Here is a 20780-nt window from a genome sequence, read left to right on the forward strand (position 1 = left end):
TGTCAGAAACTCCAAACATGGAGCTGATCATGAGTCTTAGTCATGTCAAATCAGAAATATGCACTTGCTCTAAGGCCAAATAGCAAAATACTACATTTTGTTACTTTCCTGCAGCTGAGTTGATAGGAAAAGAGATACAAGTCTGAGAGCATAGATATGTTAAAGGGAATGTAAAGTGAGTGATTAATGTGCACAACAACTGGCCAGTGTGCACATTTCCTATTAACCTCTCACATTTAATTACCAGAATCTAAAATGTATTAGAAATACTATAGAATAGCTATAGGTAGAAGACTGAACATGCACAGAGATTGTGTTTCTATGTGTGTGTTATATAAGGCATTTCAGGGGGCAGGAAATTCTTAGTAGACCTTGGGTTGTCTTTTATTCTTGAGTGCACAAAACAGAAGAATTGTTATTTATCTTAGAATATTTGAGAAGGTGACCCTATCTCCCACTCAATAATCTCACTCCTATGCTTGAATAGATCAAGAAAGGAAAAAAGTTTATTGATTATTCAGCCACTGATGTCTCTTGGCCAAACCCAGAAAAATGTTTGCCATAGAATAATCTACAATGAACTCAAGAGAAGTAACAAAGAAGCCCTCATTAATCTACGAAAGGAGGACAATACTTTGTTTCAAGAACAGCAAAAACTTCAGTTTCCTGCACTTCCTGCTCCTTCTGGAAAACAAGTCTTTTGACACAGATGCAATCTTACTGCTTGTTGCATTTTGCTTTTTCTAATATAATTTACTGCCTGGCCTACTGTGTGACGGCTTTTGCACTTTTAATTGAGCTGAAATCCCACCAACACAGGTGGAATAATGCTGGCATATACTTGCAGATAAAATGCATTGATAAAACACATCTAATACATGCAGTATGGTCTATGAGGAGCCCCAACATTAGAACATCATAAACCAGCTTTATTAAAAAGAGGACATGTGAGCATTGTTATCAAGTAGAATAATCTACTCCCTTTGTCCTTCCAGGATGGTACTTTACCTCTTCTGACAGAAGACTTGTATATCTCTGAAATACCTACAAGAGAAAAGCTAGAGGTATGCAGTAATGGTATAAAATGTAGCAGATGAACAAAGCTATCATTTCTATAGTTAAACTATCCAAAATAATTTGTTTGCTGCTGTTATTATTTACTACAAAAACAATGAAACTACTGTACAATACTGAACAAAATGCTTTCCCACCTCTTATACAGGAGCGTGCTTTAAAAAACAAAACACAACCTGTAACCAATATGCAATTTCACAGGGTGGGCTGCAGTTCTGCCATATATTTTTGCTGTTCACTTGTCTTGAACCTAACCCTAACACATAAGCTAAAAGCTGACTGGCACTGCTTCAGCAAACGACAACTTTTAATAAACCTTGATAAGCTTGTAGAAAATAAGCTGACTTCATCTACAGTCCTTTATGAGATGCACAGTACATCCTGAACTGCAGAAGTTAAATTAGTATTTGCTGTGTATGTTATGTTTGAAATCCATCTAGTTCTTGGCACACACCCTATGGCAAAGGTCAGAGTAAAGACAGAAGAACGCTATGGCACCCCCTAACACAGATGATCTGAGACTGACTAGTCAAGGCACTATATATGTTGACTAAAGTACAACCTTAAGGCTATCCAAGTGGTTTCTTTTTACTGTGAGGATGCACCACTGTCAATCATTATAAGCTGCATAAATGCCTAAGGAAGACAAGATGATGTCCTTCCATGTCAAAAAAGAACATTAATTTTATGAATGAATCATACCGTAAATATCCATGTTTCACAGGCCAGAAAAATCATGGTGTCTACCATCAGAGCAAATAAGCTATTACTCCACTGGCTGTCTTGAACAGTTATTTTTTATTTTCTGGGGAAGAAATCATTGTGACATCTCTTCCTTAGTAGATTCGTTGAAGCAACAGCAAGGGGTATAAGCTTCAGTGATAACAAAGGTGTTAAAGGCAGAGTCAAGGTGAGAAAGTGACCCTAGCTTTGAAAAATGTGGCTTCATTTGTGCTAGCAGAATGGGTTGTGGTAAAACACTGCAGGGACCACCTGGAATAGGTTTAATACAGTTTAGACTCTAGAGCATCCTTTCTCAACCTTGTGTCTCCATATGTTGTTGAACTACAACTCCCACCACCCCTAGTTAGCAGGACCAGTGGTCAAGAACAAAGGGAGTTGTAGTCCCAAGTCTGGTCTAGAGTGACAATACGATGCTTTTAACTTTGATATTTTATTTGCTTTTGGTTGTTTATTTTGTTGTTTATCTTCAACTTTGATCAGGTGTACTATATCCATATTCATTATGCACGCCTTCTAACACATTGCATTGTTTTATCTTTTTATAGTGTAACCTGCCAGGCAGGATAGAAATGTAACATACAAGCATCCCCAAACATCTTCAGCTACTGGCCCAACATCTTCTCACTCAGAGAACAGCTAAGACTGTGAAAGGTCAGGGCTAGAACTGAGTAGTCCTTTACATAACTTTACTTGAAGGTGAAAACAATATTTGTGAATCATTCATCATGGACAAACAAGTGAAACAACTGAGTGAAGAAAACTTAATGTGAACTCAAGGCTTCTGCAGTAACAGCTGCAGTCATTTACACAGTTGAAAAGATGAATAAATATACAGCTGTGATATTGAGAAAGGCTGTCCCCATGTAAAATACTGTTATAAGTTTAGGGTGTTAAACTGGGTGCGAGATCCCTCTAATCCCTGGATCCAGCAAATATAAAAAGCTAATCAAGCCAGGCTAGCTTTCTGAACCCCATGATCAAGCAAATGTTAACAAATAAACCAGGCTAGCTACCTGATGAAATGATCACCTGGTTGAAGAGCATTAAAGGAAACAAAGGAAATGGAGGCTCTGTGCAAGATGTCAAATATGTGCCCTTCTTCAACTCTGAAATAGTTGGAAGGACAAAGCACAAGTTTAGAGATAAGTTGAAGTGATGTGGGCCAGAAGCAAAGCTGGAAGCTAGAAAGCCAGAGATGCAAAGCAATGGTTGATTTCTGTTTGAATCCAAGGCTGCAGCTATGGGAGAAACATTGCCAAAAGGAAATATGAACCCTGGGTAAGCGCATGGAACCCCTGGAATCTAGCGCTGCTCAGAGATTGGGGTGGCACACAACAATACTAAAGTTTCTGCATATGCTCTTGTTTTGTATCTGAACACACAATCACAAACAAAAATATAAACACCCCAAGTAGCATATTCATATTAAAAACTTGATACAAATGTAATTTTTTAAAAGGCTAGTTTGGAGCCAGATTTTATAAATTACTAGGGAGTATTTGACCTGAATGCCAGTGGGTATCCAAGTTCATTCAAAGCAATAGCAGCCAAATTCTTCCTCCCTGGTTAAATGTCATCAAAACCTGCTAAGTACAGAATGCTATTTAGTTCACATTCAGGACCTTGCAGTGCCCACCACATTCTAATGTGCCAATATTTTCCATCCCATTTCAAAAAGCACACCACTGTACACCGCTGTTCATCTATATGTTGCAACATAAGCACAAAGACATTACAGGAGGAGAGAAACATTGTGCTAACAGGGCTATAGTATTGATGAATAAAAAATGTAACCCCCAGGCTAAGCTGCCAAATAAGTAGTGAATTAATTTCTGTAAAGTACTCTAACATTACAAAGGTGTGTTGAAAGGTGTCTGCTCATGTTTCAAATTAAACGCACTGCTGGTCAGCTTTAGCACCTCAGCTTTGAACAGCAGCCATTTGCCTATAACACTTCAGGGGTTGGGAAAAACGGATTTTCCGTTCACACTGGAATAATTAGAACATGTCAGGAAGAATTAATTTCCTCATTTTTCAAAAGGATACACAGAAATTACCATGTTATTATATGACAGGGTCCCTTGGAGAATTGTATTAAATTTAATTTCTAGCGCAGCCCACACAACAAATTAAAGTCATAAATAAGATGGAAAGAAGCAGGACGCAGAGCATATGTTTATGGCAATGAGTGAAGCCAAGGGACCAGAAACAACTATCTTCATTTCATTTTATTTAAATCAGCCAGACACTGTGTATCTGAATGACAGCACTTGTTAATGGTGCTGAGATTATAGGGTCTTTAATTTCAGAAAAACAGAAGCAGTCAGTTGGTGTTTGAACTGGAAGGTTTTCTCAAAAGCAGGCACTCAGTGGGTTCCCTTGCATAAGGCTGTGGTCACGCTCCAGCTTCTGCCGGGGCCCCCCCTTCCCCCCCCCACACTAATAATCTAAATCTATGATTTGCTGCACTCACAGGTAAGCACTGAGAATGAGTTATGGCACCAGAGTATCCTAAAACCTGATGTCCCACAGACACTGACACTTTCACAAGCTGATAATTCCCCCCGCCCATAACAAATATTTGGCAGGGGGGAAAGCTTTTCATTTAGATGGTTTAAACTTTCTGCTTCTAATCAGGCTTATACATTTTAAGAGTGGAAAGGACAAATGCTCCCTCACCTGAAGTTCAGTTGAGAGGATAGGACTCTGAAACTCTAGGGATAGAATCTAAGAATCGAGGTGCCCATTTAAAGCACATGCTTCCCCCAATCCTGAGAACTGTAGTTTATGCCTCACAGAGCTACAATTCCCAGCACCCTTGACAAACTACAGTTCCCAGGATTTGGGGGGGGAAGAAGTGTCCTCTATCATGAAAGAAAGATGCTGAGATGAATGACCAGAATGGGGAGGAAAAGCTGGGAATTCATCTTTTGGCAGACCAACTTACCTTCTTACTTCTTGGTCCTCACCATGGAGACCTAATGAGCCCCTAGACTGTGGATGACAGCTTGATACCCCAAACCCTAGTGTTGCCCACCCCTTCATAGTTCTGCACGTGCATCCATGTACTACTAACAGCTCATGGTCTCTTGAAATCTACATATGTGTATGCCAACTTTTTCTCTTGCCTCAGTAAAAAAACGGGGGCACTCACAAAGGGATTTATAACAATGGTCAGATTATACAATGCTAAAGTCAACTCAAGTGCATTTTAATAGTGTTAATAAAATTTTAATAAAGCATTATAAAATATTTACAGTGCTCTAACACTCTTTGATACCTGCTTCTCTTTTATCCTGTGTATGCTTCAAGCTTTTGTTGCCCACGTTATAGATGAAAATATTAAAATTGGATGCAATGACACGGAACAATATTACTTGTTCTAGCTATACTGTATAATATCACAGGATGTACATCTTTAAAATCCTGAGCTCAGGGAGGCATAAAGACTATGAAATATTGTGCTTGACCACTCTGAATTTCAGTAGGTAGGCTCCTATAATTACTGATAATCCGTACAATGAAATTGCAAGTTAAGAGCAGCAGTATATGAAATATTCTTCAATTATGGCAATTGCAGTAACATTGACCTTCATTTTCTTTAGCAATGAACAATACTTACTGCAAAGCAAACAGATATTACAAATGAGGATGAGGTGAGGAACTAAAAGAGTTATTTGAAATGGTAAAAATAGTTGTCTTCAAAAGATGCATGAGATTCGGCATGACATTCACCTTTGCTCATGGACACTTTTAAACTTTGCTTAAATGATATATATTGCACTGTTACACACTGCTCACATGGCTGCAGCATGAAAATCTGAAGCTCTCTTTCAACCATCACAGCAGCAGGGTACTCAGAATTTCCCATATAATTATTAGCAGCACCAAAATCATGGTTGTTAGCTTGCCTGGCTTGAAAAAGAGAACGAGTTTGTCCCTTCTATGAAGTAGCTGCCATGGATGTGAGCACTCCCTTGGGTGCAACAAACTTTAAATAATTTGTGAATCAATTAACTGGCAATTCTGCGCACAGCTCAAATTTCACACTCCCAGGTCACTGCATCATCAGCCTGATATGAATCATAACATTTTGGGGAAAAGTTCATAATTGAAATCATTAATTAATTTAACAGGACTTTTAGTTATGCATTGCATTACACAGCTATAAAGGGGCAAGGATTAATTAGTTGTTTCTCCGACAGTTTTCTCCACTTGGAGGAAAACTTTTCCAACAATATCTTGACATACTCAAATAAGCATCAGCCTCTTACAGCCAAGTTTCAGAAGTGGGTTTTTTTGTCAGCTGGTTTTTGCTATGTTTTGTATTTTAACTGCTACACGCTGTGATAGGAAGAACAAACTGAAGCAAAATGTGGCTCAGAGATTATTTAAATTGGATACTGGTCACCAGCAAAGCACTTGCCCTTGTGAGCATTTTAGGTATGTGACGATGTAAGAAGAGCCCTACTGGATCAAGGCAAGGGCCCTGCTGGTCAAGCACCCTGTTCCACAAGATACCTATGGGACGCCTACAAGCACGACCTGAGTACCACAGTGCTCCTCCCTGATGCAGTACTGGCCAGTACTGCCTCCAACAGTACTAGCTATTGTGGCCGGTAGCCAGTGAGAGCCTAATCCTTCATTAAGTTGCCTAAACTTCTTATAAAACCATCCGAGTTGGCGGCTATCACTACACATTATGGGAGAGAATGATATAGTCTAAGTATGCACTATACAGTTGCTATCTTGCTCTACCTTGCTCTCACCATGTGCCCCCAAGCCACCCATTGCAGCACATCCTCCTGATTGTTGGTCTGTTAACACAGCTGGCACACATGGCAAGAACATTAGAGATGTAACCACATACCATATTGGCCCGAATATAAGCCGCACCTGAATATAAGCTGCACCTTTAAAATTCAAGGGGGGAAAGAAAAAAAGACAATACCCAAATATAGGCCGCTCCCTTAAAATTCTGCAGGCACTCACACCCGTTGCATTTTACCGTATGTCTATATCAGCAGTGATATCGTAAAAGCCCATTTTTGCAAGGTCACAAATTTAAGCCGCACTTTAACTTTTCATGGTCGGAATTTGGAAAAAAAGTGAGGCTTATGTTTAGGCCAATATGGTATAACGTGTACACAGATAGGTGTTTTGCCTACGACCAGCATCATGTTTCAACCAAAACTGATTTAAGATTATAACTCACAGAAGCTCCAGAACTTTGGGGGAGGAGTGTGCAGAGACAGAGAAAAGGGGGAGAGAGAGGTAACGATTCATCTTGTGTACAACCACTTAGCTCAATGCAAAGTAAGAAAATTCTGAATGACTGCCAGGTTTCAAAGACACCTCTTAAACATCAAGAGATCAGACAAGGCAAAGCCTTGGATTTATGGAAGCATCCAGCTCAAATCTGCTTTTGGAATCAGCAAAACCCTACTGGGTTTACTACTAGCTTGATAATGACCAACACATATTACCTAACCTTGCCTTGACCTTGTACGGTGACATTTGCCTGCAGAGTAGGCAGCAGCCAGGTCTAGCAGGCTCACCAGGAAGGCATGGATCATGCAAACCCATGGTGTGAGACAGAGCCTTTTCAGTGTTGGCCCCCTATTTATAGAAGATGATCTCCCATGAAGTACTTATGCCCTCTTTATTAGTAGGTTTTAAAATACATTTTTATTTGCATCCATCCATCTAATTTTAAACTGTTGATTTCATGTTTTTGTATGATTGGTTTTGTATGCCACCTTGTGAGGATATTTGTCCTGAAAAGTAGGATATAAATCTTGTAATTGATAAATATATTTCCAAAACAAATGGAAATTTTGTATTCCATTTTATTTGTATTTGGCAACTTTTACTTACACAGGGGGTGTAGGAGCCCAGGAGAGTGTGTCATCATAGGGCTAATGTAAAACAAGGGTCAGAAGCCCGTGACCACCTATCATGTCACCACTTGGGAGTCTTCACTGGGAATTTTTAGCCAATTTTTTTTAGCCAATTTTTAGTCAAGTGGTACCCTAAACCATGTATCACCACACCACCTCTTTCCTCATTATAGGCTCACAGTCCTGCCTGCCCAGTAGGTAAAGTTCTATAGGACTACTGGGGCAGCAGTATTGTACCATAACAACAGGATTACAATGAACATTATGATTCTCTCGAGACGCTGTATTACACCTAATCCAAAGAAGCATTCAGACATGTGTTTTTAAACATATATGCATACAAATAGAGAAGTTTAGATATGTTGCAAAATGTCACAATCACTGGCACAGTTCGACAGAATTCAAAGTCTGGATTTAATTCTCTTCTTTCTCCCCAAGTAAATACAGTATTTCTGTTTTCATCCTATGTGTGACTTGCTCCATAAGCGTACTTCAAGAAACCCCCACCAACACAGACAGACTTCTAAGCCATCAGGTCATGCCTGTGTTTCTACCATGCTCCATCTACCACACTGAGGAGCAGTTAAGTACTAAGAGCACCTTAATTTCCCACAAAGCTCATTTCAGATTTTCAAACCACATCACTTTGCACCTTATCATCTAAATCAGACTCTTCTTTTGAATTAGTGTTGTATGTCAAAAATATAAATTATGTTTTGCACACCAAACAAAGTGCGAAATGACCCTGTAGAATTATAATTTTGAAAAGAAGGAGGAAGTAAAATTTTTGTGCTGAATTTTTGTCTGAATGTATAGTATATTCAGGAGGTAATAGTTTATATTATTTATATGATTTAAATCCAGAGACTAATGGTGTCACCCTTAAGAACAAGTCAATAGCAATTGTGTTTATTCAAACTGAGGTGTAATATGAGTTTTGTTAGTAAACAGTACAGAATTATATTGTGCTGTAATGTTAAAAATCTTTATAATAATTCCTGCAAAATAATTATTTATTAGCATTTGGAAAGGAGAATAACAAAAGCATTTTCAGCACTTTTGGACAGACGGAGGCCTTTTTCCTTCCCAAAGAGCCCAATTAAACTGCATGTATGATGAAAGTACAACTACCTCTTAGTTAGACCACTATCAGTCTGAAGCAATGAATTTGATCGTGCTTATAAGTAGACCCACTGAAATCAATTGACTTAAGTTACTATCAAAGGAATCCTAACAACAGAAAGTCGTTAATTTACCCCTATTCTAAACTCTGTTCATGAGGTAATTGACTTACACCACTATAAGTGGTGGATTACTAGGTCGTGTGACTGAACTGAAAGGAGTTTGGAATAGATGTTAGTCTCTCTTTGCCCTGTCCAGCTCCTGCCACAACCCTGCCATGCCCCTGGAATGCCCCTTTTTGGGGATTTGTGTTAACATAAATTCCACCAGCTTAAGTTCCACCAGCTAAGATAAGGTGAGGGACTTTCCAGCTCAGCTGGGGTGAGACACTTTTCTGGCATAGACCCAGCCGAGCCCAAATGCAACCAGGAAAGCCCAAGTTCCTCCACATCCAAACTTTCACATCCCAGTGGGGTCTTGGTTTTGGATTGTGCTGTTAGTCTGAAGCCAACACAACAATGTTCCAACACTGCTTTGAGCTGCAATAACCAAATAAATGTCTGCCACCTTATCCTGGTTTTCACCTACATACCTACCTATTTACATAATCTCTTAAGAAAAAATTCTAAAGCTATGCACAATACAGTGGTGCCCCGCAAGACGAATGCCTCACAAGACGGAAAACCCGCTAGACGAAAGGGTTTTCCGTTTTGGAGGTGCTTCGCAAAACGAATTTCCTATGTATGGGCTTGCTTCGCAAGACGAAAATGTCTTGCGAGTTCCTGCGGGTTTTTTTTCCTCCCCCCCTTTTTCTAAGCCGCTAAGCCGCTTATCCGATAAGCCGATAAGCCGCTAAAAGCCACTAAAAGCGCTAATAGCGCTAATCCGCTAAGCCGTCAATGGGCTTGCTTCGCAATACGAAAAAACTGCTAGACGAAGAGACTCGCGGAATGGATTAATTTCGTCTTGCGAGGCACCACTGTAATTCATTCAGGCAACAATAAAAACAGTATAAAAATAACCATTTAATCCCCAAAATGTATGTACGTATTTAGAAACGTATTTATATACTGCCATAAAATATACCAAGGCAATGTATACAATCAAATATAAAACAATATTTTAAAATTTGAATAAATACAGATAATCCATTCAGGTGACTGACTAATGACAAATTAAAGATTACAAGAAGCATAACTGAGATCACACCTCTGGAAAGGTGTGTCTAAATAAAAAGTTTTCAACGGGAACTCAAAGATCACCTCTGTCTAATTTGTACAGGGTGGGAATTCCATAAACAAGCAAATTCCAATATACGTAAACTAATAGGGTAGCAACTTATGCATCACAAAAAAGGAAATAATGATAATTATTCATACGAAGATGCAGATTATGACCGAATTGCTATAATTCAAATAGAAATTGGGATGGCACAGTTGGTAGATCATGAGACTCTTCATCTCAGGATTGTGGGTTCAAGCCCCACATTGGGCAAAAGAAATTCCTGCATTGCAGGGAGCTGGCTTCAAAGCCCTTGCTCTACCTTCCTATGGTTCCTTATCTTTAAACCTGAAGTGGACCTAACACTCCTTCAAGTATAGGACCCCTTCAAACAGTGGATTGCTCACTACACTGTAGGTCACATGGCCACCTATATGTCATTTTGGTCACTACTTGGTATCACCATTTCCATATCCTGTCCCACTTAGCTTTTATACATGCCAAGATGCTGACACCAGACTTCTAATATAGAATTAATTTGTGCCCTTTTGTATCACATGGAATGGAAATGCTACTTAACCCAAGAATAAACTTAGTCTCTTAAAAGTTCTTTAAAAAAACGTTCTATTGAATATCTTTCATGTTCCTTTATGCCTTTGTGCGTAAATTTTGTTACAGGAGCTGATATACATTGGTTTAATCAAATTACTTCTTCAAAGATTCATTTGGGGCTATTGGATAAATGACAAATCAGGAGAACAAAGTGGGGTGTACAACAAATAATAGCTATCCAGGGTACTTCATATTCTCTGTCAGGGCTTGAACAGGTCAGTTTGCTCTCTTTCCCTGCCCTCCTTTTTCCTTGACTGATATCCTAATATTCTGTCTCTCTAATGTTGTCTGCCATAGGCTTAACATATAAATTTGCCTGCATTCTGGGTTCTTTACACCCCCTTTCTCATTCTCTAGGCCCAACTGGCATTCTTTTCTAAAAGCTCACAGGTGACTCAGGTACAATTCCACATTCATCTAGAACTCAAGACACTCTAGACTAGACACTCTGTCACTCTCTGCCATGTTGTGGGGATAAAATAGGATAAAACTATGTCTGTTGCTCCAGGACCATTGGGAAAGAGCAGGAGTTGGGTTTCTTTTGAGAACTGTGCACAAAACATTAACCATCCCACAGAAGTAGTAAGTGGCATTTATTATTTTGTTTATAATGTCACTTGTCTTGTTTTGCTTTTTAGCACCGAAAGCATCTATCTTGATTCTCCCTCCCCTCTTACGCTGATTACTTACATTCAAGAAAAACCATGGTATTGAAGAAAATAAAAAAGCAGTTTTACATAAAGTTGAATTATTATGAATATGCTGTTTGCTGCTGCCAAGTGTGTTGGCTAGGCACTGCAAAAGTGAAACAATACCATCTATGAAGAAAAAGCTGATCAAGGCTTTAGAGACTGCCAAAATTGATATACTGACTGATAGCATACAAAGAGAAATGGACTATTTTATCAGTTCCAGCCCTAGATAAATGGAGTACAATACTACAGATTATGCACGGAGGGCAGGAGGAGTTCATTGGAGAGAAGTTTGTTTTTATACTTTGACATCATTTAATAAAATAACATTTTAATAAAACAATAAAATAACATTTGCAGAACTCCACAGGTTCCCTAGAGGGCCATGCCTGACAGAGGTACTGGGAGAGGAAAAGAAGGGATCTGTAGCATTGCAAATAAACTTCAGCTACCTTTTCTAACAAAACATTAACAAGGTTCCAAATAACAGAACATGAATGGAAGTTACCCATAGACAGTTTAGGTAGTATCCAATGAAGTCATCACACTAGCACAAGGACTTCTACTCCCTTTCCACAACCACCACAAATCTCCAGAGAGTTGGGGATCCCCTAGAACAGATTTGGTGTGTTTGTGTACATGTGGCACACAGGAAGAGGAAGTCTCTCTGCACAGAAAGAAGTCCTTGCACTAACAGGGCCACTTCCTTGGACACAACCCTATGGTTTACACTGCTTGCCTTTATATAGTGCAATGATTTACTGCATAATTTTATTACTTGTTTTTCCAGGGTTAAATTATTTTTGGACGATCTACCTAATTGATTTCTTTTTTTATTGTTTTTGCCTTTAAAAACTATATGTGCAACTTGATTCTTTCTACACATTTCTCAGAAAAAGTTATAACCAAAAATGGAGATGTTTTTTGTGTTTGAATTCTCCTAAACTCCTTTGCTGTCTATGATTCAGAAATGCCATCTGCCAGAGTTTAATTTAATAGTTTGAATACTTAGTCCTGCTTTATAAAACCAGTAGTTGTTATGAAGGGGCTGACAAAAGGGTCAAAATAGATATTTCTAGGGAAACTAACTGGAATGCAACTCCTGAAGCTATAGATTCTGCATTGTCTGTATTTTCTATTTATGAATATACAGCAATTGCTTAATTGCTGAAGGCATGTGGAGTGTGTTGGGTTTGGAGTTGTGAGCCATGTATAACTCACTAGATGGCTTTGGGAAATGACTACATCTCACCCTATCATACCTCACAAGGTTGAAATGATAACCATATGATATGAAGAAAAGAGGTAACTTTGTAGAACACTTTTACTCAACCAGTAACATACCCAAATCTTTAAGATACCCAAATCTTTAATAAATGGGAGGGGAGGCGTTCCAGCATGCAGCAGAAGTGGTGGGTAAGGTGTGGCAGAGAGGTGGGGGGCAGAGACAGACACATTCCTATTTTGCCTTAGGTGCTGAAATGGGATGAACTGCCCCTGATTCTTCCTATGGCAAAAGCAAATATGTGAGAATTGCAAGCGCAGGTGTAACTATAGATCTCCATCATTTTTCACAACAATTATATTAACCTTTTGCAAATCCAGTGCCAGGAATGCTCTTAATCTCTCCATAATAAGTAGTGATATCAACGATGATTTTTGTAGTGACATAGCCTTTTCAGACTCCTGGTAACTAGAATGTAGTTAGACCTTTGGATAACACAGTTGCTCAGTTAAATGGATCTTATGCTGAATTGTCATGCATCCAGAAAACTGTGTTTTCAAAACCTTAAATTTTAAATCTAGTCTTGAAATAGGAAGCATAATTTAAGGGAGAGTTAATCCTTAGAAAAGTGTGCATACATTCCTAAAATATTGCCCCACTAATCACAGAGCTCTGCAGGAGGGGCCTCCTACAAATACCATCTCACCTGAAAGTCTGTTACATAAAACATAGGAATAAACCCTTTAGTGTGGCAAAACCTACCCTTTGGAACTCCCTCCCATTACATATCAGACAGGTGCCATATCTCTTTTTGGTGCCTATTTCCTCTTTCAACAAGCCTTTATCTTAGTCTGTATCTATACTGGATTTCAAATGGCTTTTCTGTGAGTTTTTATTGTTGATATTTCTTATTGTAAAGTCAGTGTGGGACATTTCATGGGACTGCCTCAGCAGAGAGGTCTACATGCAATAAATGAAATCAACACTACCTATGCACATGTGTACAGTAGGATAAGACAGCACTCTCCAAACAATGGGGGCATCCAACATAGTGGGGGGAAAACATTTCTAATGCTCATTTCTTTTATATTATCTAGGTCATCGCCTAAGTAGAAAATATGGAGTATGAAGATATTATAAGGGGAGAAAATATGGCAGGTGAGAAAAGCATTTCCCTTACCACTGATTAGAACATTTAGGTGAGTATGCAAATGTTACCTGGCCCCGTCAAGGCTGCCTTTCTGCTCTAGCAGTGTCTCGTGAAAGGTGTCATCAGAGAAGAAGCCAGCAAGACAGCATCTAGTAGGTCTATTAAAAACAAAGACAGAAAATAAGTTGAATAATTGTGAAATAATAGCAATCACAGGCTAATGGTTTAATCTGCATGACTGCTTGACTAGCTGAACCTTTGGTTTGATCATCTAGATCGTCTTTTGTTCTTATTTTAATGGGAGAGTGTAAGGGTGCATTAAAGTGCTTAGTTGTGGCTTGATCATCCTCTGGTAGCAGATGTCTTTTAAAAGTTGTTATCGTATGGAAATGGTCATCTGTTTCCACCTTTACTCTCTTGAAGTCCTAATGGAACTTTCTCCACACTGAATCAATGTAGCTCCCTTGTAGAATTCAGGCACTTACTTCCCAATATGGATCATTTTATTTCTTTTGTCAAAAAAATATCATTTAGTCTAAAGCAGTTTATATATCTTGCACTAGTTTTATTTTCATTTACAAAGTAAACAAGTAAAAAATAAATTATTGCATGCAGAAAGACACAGAAGTAGCTCATATATTTTGTAAGTTGGTGGATGGTTTCTCAGACAGATCCTAAATGTAATATGTACACAGTTTTATTCTTGTGCTTTCACTGAATGTTGTTAAACTGTCCAGCCTACAAGTCGGAACTATATGACATTGCAAAAGCTTTACTGTTTTTAGATGCCAAGCACTCTGTGATGTCTTCCATCTGGAGAGGAATACAGGATTAAAATAAACATCAAATTGTGGAGATCACAAGGGGCAATTTGTCAGCAGGAAAAGGTAGAGAGGGATCAGTTACCACAGTGTATTGCTACAGTGCCAGCAATGCAGCATCTTTTAGAGTTCATGGAGACAGTGCGCCTGACAAATGATCTTATTAGAGCACTACATAGTCAAAGAAAACAGGACCTTGAGAAAAGATGGAGCAAAGAAAACATTGCAGGAAGTGTAAAATTCTTATAGCAGAAATAATGTCTTGCTGCTATAATACATACACACTGCAATATCTAGAAGAGCTCAAAGGGGTGGTCAGCAGAATGTGTGTTTGTGAAGATCCATGACAGGTCAACAAATCTCTTTCTAAGGAAATAATTATTCTTACAGAATGTCAACCCTTGCAAGGCAGAAACAGGACAGGTGCTGACATTCTCCAAAAATGCCATTTTAAATTCATCCATGTCTAACACTCTGGGGAGTATAATTCACCCTTATGAAATATCAGCCTGAGGTTGTGAGTGTCTTCTTTGGTTTAGGAATATTTCCACTGACCATGTCTGAAGAAAGAAAGGTGAGAAAAGGATGATAAATAGTCTCCAGTCTTACACAGTCCTCTGCCTCTGGCCACAGCTTCTCAAATAAAGGAAAAGGAAGAGTTCACATTGGATTTTAGGTTCAGGGGTATACTTGGAAATTATTCAGAACATAGTAGGGCAGCACTGCAGCAAAGCACTATAGTAACTCTGGAGATCTGTGCAGCTATTTAACCCAGGCATAAGCTCCTAACAGGCTGAGGATACCATGCACAGCCCTCTCCCTGAAGGCACTGTGGTAGCATTTGTAGAAGTGCCAAGACAAGAGAGACCTTTTCCAGTTAGTACACTAAACTGTGGATTGGCATCCAATTGCCTTGTAAAGGGTTCTGTTATGCCCTGCTAGTTTGTCAAGATCAGATCAATAGCCTCTATATTAAAATGTGTTTCTTCATTCGTAGAAGTTACTTCTTCATATTTGGCTATGTTTATAATACAGTAAAAAAAAAAAACCTGCATAAAGGTACTTCAAACAAAAGTAAATTCACAGGGAAGATATAATCTTACAACTGTTATTATATCATCTAGTAGCTTTTATGATTTCAATTAACTAGTAGCGTGTTCCAAGAACATTTAAATACTTACGATTTGATAACTATGGTTAATCTTCATTCAACCTAAGATTACGCAGAGTAATTACATGTAAACAGGAAAATGAATTGAATAATACTCCCTGTTCAACTGTCGGACACTATATTGTGTATTGTACAGTATATACAATTAGCGTTATATTGCTAAGCTAAAAAATATTGGTGAAGATCTAAAAATGACTAACACTGCCTTTTTTAAATTAATGTCTTATTAGTTGGGTGAAGTACACTGACAAAGAATAATTTATGCTTATTCAAACTGCTCTCGACATCTTCAGGTGTTTCCAAATGAGCTCACAGAAGAGTGATTAAATGCATCTGATAACAAGCCACACATTGCTGAAATTACTTACCGCCTCATTTTATGATTAATTAAACATGTAGATTAAAGTTGCAAAAGAATTTAGATTAATGAGCAAGTTAAGTCTTGCTGATATAAGTGAATTGGGAATTGGATGCTCTGTGGAACTTTATAAACATGCATTTTATAATGAGTAAGACAAGGCTACATGTTGAATCCTGGCCACAAGGGCCTTTGACGATGCAGTCTTTTTTAACATGGTTTGACAGCTTTCAAATAACATTCTACTATAGGCTTTAAACTTTGTGCATTGCTGTAAAACATGAGACTACATAACTCATGTATTAGGAGTACAATTATTTCCAAGCTCTCCAAGGTAATGACCCCCTGTAGCAGCAGCTGTTCAGAAAAATTACAGGCTCAATTGTTATTTTAATCAGAGAGAGTTTAGTTGTTAAAAGCAGTTATGCAACTTGTAAAATTATATGACACCTCATCAGTGCTTTCTCTGCAGCATCCTTTAGCCAAAAAGAAAGAAGAAAAGAAAAGAAAAATATAAAGCACCACAGCTTGGGCTTATTAGTAAAGCTTGGTACTCAGTCATTCATAAAAAATTCAAAGCCATTTATTAGTGTGGTTTCCGTGCAAGGCAAGGTAATGTTTAAATTTACGATGACTCTTATCAGCTCCATGAGTGTTTCAAAATATCTGCTGGGTTTGCGGAACATCCAATTTTTCTCTTTTAAGACCAGGTTTTCCTAATCCAAGTAGCTTAGTCAGTGTCAGAAAGCCAAGATGGACTTTATGGTTTTGCAGGGGAGAAACAACTCAGATTATTCACAGGAACCTAGCACACCACGTATGGCAATTCAGAAAAAAGAAGATGGAAAGCATAACCTGATAGTTAACATGGTACACTTGCCATACAATCTCCCATTTGTTACTGTATCTTGAGCTGATACCATACAATGGACAGTGGCACTTAGGATGGATGTGTAAATCACAAGCCTGAGTAGCCCCAGACCTTTCAAATAGATCTGTCATGTAAGTTTCTGTACTAGGCTGTATGTTGTTCAGTAACAGCTTACTTGTACTCTAGAAAAGAAGGGAGAATTTATGTTTTCAAACACAGCTAACCAAGCATTTGTCACAAAACAGGCCATGTGGACATAATTATCAAGTACATGCTACGCTGACAGTGGCAAGTATCAAGTTATTTTAACAGCAGGCCTGGCAGCTTCAGTACTTTATAATCATTTGTTTACATAAGACCAAATACAAATATATACTTTGCCTCCAGAAGCTTCAGTTGTGATGCTGAATATGGGTTAGATCCAGAATTGCTCTTCCACAGATCTTAAAAGGAAAGTGGCTCAGTAAAATGATCAAGTGATAGTCTAATAAATTTATAGGGTTGGATCTAACTGTCTCATTAGCAGAACCCCACTCATTGGATGCTCCTGTTGGAAGAAGCAGGGAAGCAATTTTCACTAATTCTTCCTTTCCCCTGCAGCCTTCGCATCACCTTCCATGCTGTTTCAGAACATCCACTAACCCTTGGAAGCAGCTTTTCAGGGGCCACAAGGCAGAAAGGAGAATTGGCAAAAATCACCTGTCTTCTTCCAACAGAAACATCCTGATAGCGGAGTTTTGCTGAAGGAAACTATGAATCCAATCCTGCTTAGAAGTTGAGGATAAAACATTTTACTAGGTCACTTTCCTTTAACGTATAGTTAACACTAAGGAGATATTTTTATTCGTTCATATTTTTAAGTACAGTATATGCCTCTTTTAAATAATGCCAGAACAGTCTTCTCAAATGACTGCTTTGCTAAGACCTGGAAATTATCTTAGCAAATGTTTTAGGTGTCAATTTCCATATTATGGTTTCATATAAAAATGTCTTCCCTCCTTTAACCAAGCTTGGCTGTATCATTCCAGGAGAATAATTGTGTTTGGGTATTTTTTTCATCCAAACATTGACTTCAAGGCACATTTTTCAGGTAGGAGAAACCATGCCGGTATGCCATTCTGATGTTACAGGACAGAATATTTTCAGATACAACTATAGAACCCTGCGTGCAAAAATCAACTCTCTTTCCTAAAACATTTCCTTCCCACCCTGGGGCAGTAGACTTCATTAATCTCCTCCTGCCTTCCAGATAGAAGAAGAAGAGCGAGAAGGAGCAATTTTTGGACTGTCCTTCAATTGCCTTCAGATGTTCTAAAGAAGTAGCCAATGAGGAAGCATAGGTGAGATGTGCTTCCAATATAATGCTCAAAATGGAACTTGCATGGTGGGTGGAATTTGCAAGCTCTGGGCATGGTAACATTTGTACTGCATCACACTGATGTGAAAAGGAAGGGTCTGCAATCAGAACAACAGTTTGATTTAGTTCAGATGCTGGTACTTGATTTTATATTCAGGTTGAACTTACTGTTTGTCATTTTGATTGTTTTTTAAGGATAGAAATGCAATCAAATATGCCAGGTCTGAATTTTCGCTCTTTGGAATTCTGCTGTGTAACACTGTGCATATCCCATTAATCAACCAACCAACCAGTCAATTAATTAAATTAATATACCACCCTTCATCTGAAGATCCCAGGACAGTTTACAATATAAAAACACAAAAATATATAGCATATTAACAAACAAAAACAATACCCCCACACACCCTGTTTTAGAGGAATGAAAGAAAACAGGATTATTTTGCAGACAACAAAACAGCCCATCAAATCGACCTTTCTCTTAATCTTGTTTTACTGATGGAACAGAGGGGGGACTAAAAATGTTCACCCATTTTGAGCAAGGGCAGGAAATTTTGCTCTTACTTTGACTTTTTTCTTCTTAGGCCCACATGCTACTTACATTATCCCTGGTGGGATTGCTTTGGGAGGAGGTCCCTTATAATGCCGATAAAATTGCAAGACAGGGAAAGAAACAGGTGCAAATGTGGAGGAAAGCATGAAAAAGGGTTGAGGGATTTCAAAACTTTTATCATGCCCAAACCTCCTCCGGCCTCTCTCTCCCTCACACACACACACCCCTACCTCAGTTTGGGAGTTCAGGAACATTGGCAAATGTTCAAGAGGAGAGCAAAGGAAAGCTGACTTGAGTGCTTACCACACCAATCTCCCTTCTTCTGGGAAGCTAGCACATGAGGCAGAAACTGTATTGCCTTATGTTCTCCTTAATTGCAAAGTTTATGCATGCAGGGAGATTTTTAAGATGGAAGAGAACTTAAAATCACCTTTGTGAATACTGAGAAAATATAGTTTTTGTCCTGTGTAGCTAAAGTTACTATGATTCGTATCAAGTCATTTTTTAAAAATATAGTTCTATGAAGGTTCAGCATATATGGTGATTTGATAGGACCGTGCATCTCAAAAGGTATCATGCAACCAGAACCGGTATTTCCTAAATGTCCCATGTGGTTCATTTAAATACTCTAACCAGTTGGCGAGATAAGGAATCATTCTGACTTCTCCACATGCTGTTTATGAATGACCAATAGAAGAAATATGTATTTCCTGTCACACTTCCACTTGGTTATTATTTACCCCCCAAAAATGCATTGTTTCCTGTTAACTGAACATATGACTGCAATGTAATTCATTCCCACCTTCCTCCCATGCTTTTCCTACATTCTTGGAATTCTGTCTGAAGGAGTTATTAAAAATAGTACAAGGGAGAAATAAAGTCCAATACAGACAAATAACATAGCCAAAATAATGGTCCAATTAATCAACAAAATTATGACATCTCCCTACTCTGTTGCCCTTTCAGCAGAGAACAGCACTGAATGCCTAAAAAGGCCCTGCAAGACTTGCAAGTTATTTTAAAGGAATGGCATAAAAATTACTGTCCGGAGAGCTGCCTGGGAAAAAACACATGCAATAAAGCAGCATAACAGAAATGAACAAATTTTTCCAGTTAGCAAAATTATTATTTTAAGAGTGGTCTATTTTCAATTATTTGCCAGCTACATAGCAATTTAGTTAAGAAAGAAAGAAACCATTAACATAAAAAAGGAAACTGCACCAAGAACTGTAACAACAGTCTTATTCTGGAGATTGGCCAATGGAAAATATTGTTAATTGGCATGTTTCTTTCCTCTCAGAAAGCTTTATAGAAATCCCTCTCCTACAAGAAGACATATTTCTGCAGATGGAGAAGGGGACAGTTTATAAACTATCAGGCGATTACAAGGAAAGAAGGAACAGCATTTAGCCAGTCTTCAAGGGGATAGTTTTAAACACGTAAAATGGAGCCTATGGAATTACATGAAATACAACTTTTATTTACCATCATTTATATAGGGAGATTCATGTACAAATGTAGAATCAAAGCAATTATTAACAAGAACAGTAAGAGGTTCTGCTACTGTCCCACTTAATCAAAGGCTCAAAACATGATTGCTCTGGAGTAAGTATGCACAGGTTGCCTAAATAAATCTATTTATTGCATAGCTGTTATGTTAGCAGCCTCATACCTAGCATTCTAAGAAACCAAAAAAATCTCTGAAGCTTTGAAATCAGTGGTTAAAATTGGTGCAGTTTTGAAAGGTTCAGTCTGCCATCATGTCCAACTATATCCAAACAGAGATGAAAACCTACTGCTTGATATCAGGAACCATCATGAAAATATTGGCTGAAATATCTTAAGGGATGTACAAATGTATAACAAACAAACTTTGTAAAATATATGTTATTTATAAAATACCGTATTT

The 20780-nt window shown here is 38.3% G+C and overlaps 1 protein-coding gene across 8 annotated transcripts in view; it reads right to left on the reverse strand.

Annotated features, from left to right (window-relative positions):
* Positions 1-20780, reverse strand: part of SOX6 (SRY-box transcription factor 6) — a 435786-nt gene that overhangs the window by 336454 nt on the left and 78552 nt on the right. For 7 of the 8 annotated variants that reach the window (XM_079966105.1, XM_079966106.1, XM_079966103.1 and 4 more), the window contains one exon: positions 13771-13898. The gene's annotated coding sequence lies outside the window, so the exon portion shown is untranslated. The remainder of the gene's footprint in view (positions 1-13770; positions 13899-20780) is intronic. The other variant, XM_079966104.1, reaches the window with a different exon arrangement.

This window comes from Podarcis cretensis (genome assembly GCF_951804945.1).
Source record: "Podarcis cretensis genome assembly, chromosome: 1".
NCBI lineage: Eukaryota > Metazoa > Chordata > Lepidosauria > Squamata > Lacertidae > Podarcis > Podarcis cretensis.